This window comes from Mus musculus, chromosome 15 (genome assembly GCF_000001635.26).
Source record: "Mus musculus strain C57BL/6J chromosome 15, GRCm38.p6 C57BL/6J".
Classification (NCBI taxonomy): Eukaryota; Metazoa; Chordata; class Mammalia; order Rodentia; family Muridae; genus Mus; species Mus musculus.
The window spans coordinates 48,886,062-48,890,303 of NC_000081.6; the positions used below are offsets into that span (position 1 = coordinate 48,886,062).

The 4,242-nt window shown below is 46.5% G+C and overlaps 1 pseudogene; it reads left to right on the plus strand.

Moving 5' to 3' along the window:
* Positions 2,269 to 3,961, plus strand: Gm7517 (predicted gene 7517; annotated as a pseudogene).

Here is a 4,242-nt window from a genome sequence, read left to right on the forward strand (position 1 = left end):
TATCTCCTTGTACTAAGGTCAAATCTAAGTGGATTAAGGAACTCCACATAAAACCAGAGACACTGAAACTTATAGAGGAGAAAGTAGGGAAAAACCTCGAAGATATGGGTAAAGGGGAAAAATTCCTGAATAGAACAGCAGTGGCTTGTGCTGTAAGATCGAGAATCGATAAATGGGACCTCATAAAATTGCAAAGCTTCTGCAAAGCAAAAGACACCGTCAATAAGACAAAAAGGCCACCAACAGATTGGGAAAGGATCTTTACCTATCCCAAATTGGATAGGGGACTAATATCCAATATATATAAACAACTCAAGAAGGTGGACTCCAGAAAATCAAATAACCCCATTAAAAAATGGGGCTCAGAGCTGAACAAAGAATTCTCACCTGAGGAATACCGAATGTCAGAGAAGCACCTGAAAAAATGTTCAACATCCTTAATCATCAGGGAAATGAAAATCAAAACAACCCTGAGATTCCACTTCACTCCAGTCAGAATGGCTAAGATCAAAAACTCAGGTGACAGCAGATGTTGGCGAGGATGTGGAGAAAGGGGAACACTCCTCCATTGTTGGTCGGATTGCAAGCTTGTACAACCACTCTGGAAATCAGTCTTGCAGTTCCTCAGAAAATTGGACATAGTACTATCGGAGGATCCCGCAGTACCTCTCCTGGGCGTATATCCAGAAGATATCCCAACCGGTAAGAAGAACACATGCTCCACTATGTTCATAGCAGCCTTGTTTATAATAGCCAGGAGCTGGAAAGAACCCAGATGCCCCTCAACAGAGGAATGGATACAGAAAATGTGGTACATTTAAGCAATGGAATACTACACAGCTATTTAAAAAAATGAATTTATGAAATTCCTAGGCAAATGGATGGACCTGGAGGGTATTATCCTGAGTGAAGTAACCCAATCACAAAAGAACTCGCACAATATGTACTCACTGATAAGTGGATATTAGCCCAGAAACTTAGGATACCCAAGATATAAGATAAAACTTGCCAAACGCATGAAATTCAAGAAGAACGAAGACCAAAGTGTGGACACTTTACCCTTTCTTAGAAATGGGAACAAAACACCCATGGAAGGAGTTACAGAGACAAAATTTGGAGCTGTGACGAAAGGATGGACCATCTAGTGATTATCATATGCATGTATCCATCTCATAATCAGCTTCCAAATGCTGACACCATTGCATACACTAGCAAGATTTTGCTGAAAGGACCCAGATATAGCTCTCTTTTGTGAGACTATGCCGGGGCCTAGCAAACACAGAAGTGGATGATCACAGTCAAATATTGGATGGGTCACATGGCCCCCAATGGAGGACCTAGAGAAATTACCCAAGGAGCTAAAGGAAACTGCAACCCTATAGGTGGAACAACAATATGAACTAACCAGTACTCGGGAGCTCTTGTCTTTAGCTGCATATGTATCAAAAGATGGCCTAGTCGGCCATCACTGCAAAGAGAGGCCCGTTGGACTCGCAAACTTTATATGCCCCAGTACAGGGGAATGCCAGGGCCAAAAAGGGGGAGTGGGTGGGTAGGGGATTGGGGGGTTGGGTATGGGGGACCTTTGGGATAGCATTGAAAATGTAAACAAGGAAAATACCTAATAAAAAAATCACAAGCATGAATATTGTTACAATTAGAGGCCCTCTTTGCTCTCCACAATGATACTGAGCATGCTCACAGGAGTTCCCATTGTTAAGTCTAAAAACAACCATTTAAAAAGGAAAACAAAACAAAACAAAACAAATCAAAAAACAAAACAAAACAAACAAGCAAAAAAAAAAAAAAAAACAACTCAGTACAGTACTATTTAACTTGTTTTAATGCTTCTTCACAAATGGTGAAAATACTAAGTACAGACAAGGAATAATCATAACGTTGTCACTAATATTATAAATATGGAATTATAAATTTAAAACAGTTTCTGGTTTAAAAAGTAAATCTGGTCTTCAATGCAGCTCTGCAAGTCTCTAGTAGGGCCGCTCTCTGTGTTCCTGACGGTGCTCGCCTTTATCCATTTTCCCAGGTCCTCCACGTCTGCCTCTTCTTCCTCCCATCTGTTCCATTAAAGGTCCAGGAGGCCCCCCAGGACCACCTCATCTTCCTCCACCAAAGCCACCTTGGTCCATTCCACAGTCACCTCGGAAGCCTCCTCTGTCTCCACCTCTGCCACCTCTGAACATTCCTCCAGGATCACCACGGTCCATCTTCCTCCTCTTCCTCCTCGAATGCTTCCAGGGCCACCTCGAGGAAGGCGAGAAAATGGTATCCACAGTACCTATAGTCAAGCTGCAGCCCAGCAGTGTTACAGTGCTTACACTGCCCAACCAACTCAAAGATATGCATAGACCACTCAGGCATATTGGCAATAAAGCTATGGAACCTATGGACAGCCTACTGATGTCAGCTATACCCAGGCTCAGACCACTAATGGGCAGACTGCATATGCAACTTCTTACGGACAGCCTCCCACTGGTTATACCACTCCAACTGCCCCCCAGGCACACAGCCAGCCTGTGCAAGGATATGGCACCCCCCAGGCACACAGCCAGCCTGTGCAAGGATATGGCATTGGGGCTTATGACATCACCACTGCTACAGTCACCACAACGCAGGCCTCTTACGCAGCTCAGACTGCATATGGCACCCGACCTGCATACCCCACCTATGGCCAGCAGCCAACAGCCACCGCACCTACCAGACCACAGGATGGTAACAAGTCTGCTGAGACTAGTCAACCTCAATCTAGCACAGGGGGTTATAACCAACCCAGCCTTGAATATGGACAGAGTAACTACAGTTATCCCCAGGTGCCTGGGAGCTACCCAATGCAGCCAGTTACTGGACCTCCATCTTATCCTCCTACCAGCTACTCCTCTTCACAGCCGACTAGTTACGATCAGAGCAGTTACTCTCAGCAGAACACCCATGGGCAGCCGAGCAGCTATGGACAGCAGCCTCCTACTAGTTACACCCTCAGACTGGATCCTACAGCCAGGCTCCATGTCAATATAGTCAACAGAGCAACAGCTACAGGCAGCAGAGTTCATTCCGACAGGACCACTACAGTAGCATGGGTGTTTATGGGCAGGAGTCTGAAGGATTTTCTGGATCAGGAGAGAACCGGAGCTTGAGTGGCCCTGATAACTGGGGCAGGGGAAGAGGGGGATTTGATCGTGGAGGCATGAGCAGAGGTGGGCAGGGAGGAGGATACAGTGGAATGGGCAGCGCTGGAGAGCGAGGTGGCTTCAATAAGCCTGGTGGACCCATGGATGAAGGACCAGATCTTAATCTAGGCCTTCCTATAGATCCCGATGAAGACTCTGACAACAGTGCAATTTATGTACAAGGATTAAATGACAATGTGACTCTGGATGATCTGGCAGACTTCTTTAAGCAGTGTGGGGTAGTCAAAATGAACAAGAGAACTGGACAACCCATGATCCATATCTACCTGGATAAGGAGACAGGAAAGCCTAAAGGTGATGCCACAGTGTCCTATGAAGATCTACCAACTGCCAAGGCTTATGGAATGTTTTGATGGATAAGATTTTCAAGGAAGCAAACTTAAAGTTTCTCTTGCCCGAAAGAAGCCTCCAATGAACAGCGTGCGGGGTGGCATGCCACCTCGTGAGGGCAGAGGGAAGCCACCACCACTTCGTGGAGGTCCTGGTGGCCCAGGAGGCCCTGGAGGACCCATGGGTCACATGGGAGGCCATGGAGGAGACAGAGGAGGCTTCCCTCCAAGAGGGCCCCAAGGCTCCAGAGAAAAACCCTCTGGAGGAGGAAATGTCCAGCACCGAGCTGGAGACTGGCAGTGTCCCAATCCGGGCTGTGGAACCAGAACTTCGCTTGGAGAACAGAATGCAACCAGTGTAAGGCCCCTAAGCCCGAGGGCTTCCTCCCGCCACCCTTTCCATCTCTGGGTGGTGATTGTGGAGAACTCTCCTTTTTTGTTGTTTTATTTTGTGTTGTTGCTGTTTGTTTGATTTAATGAACTTTACTCTTAGTACTGATTTTGTTGGGTACCCTAAGCTTATGTGTGCTGGCCGGGCGGTAGTGGTGCACGCCTTTAATCCCAGCACTTGGGAGGCAGAGACAGGTGGATTTCTGAGTTCAAGGCCAGCCTGGTCTACAGAGTAAGTTCCATGATAGCCAGGGCTATACAGAGAGACCCTGTCTGGAAAAACCAAACCAAAACAAAACAAAACAAAAAAAAAC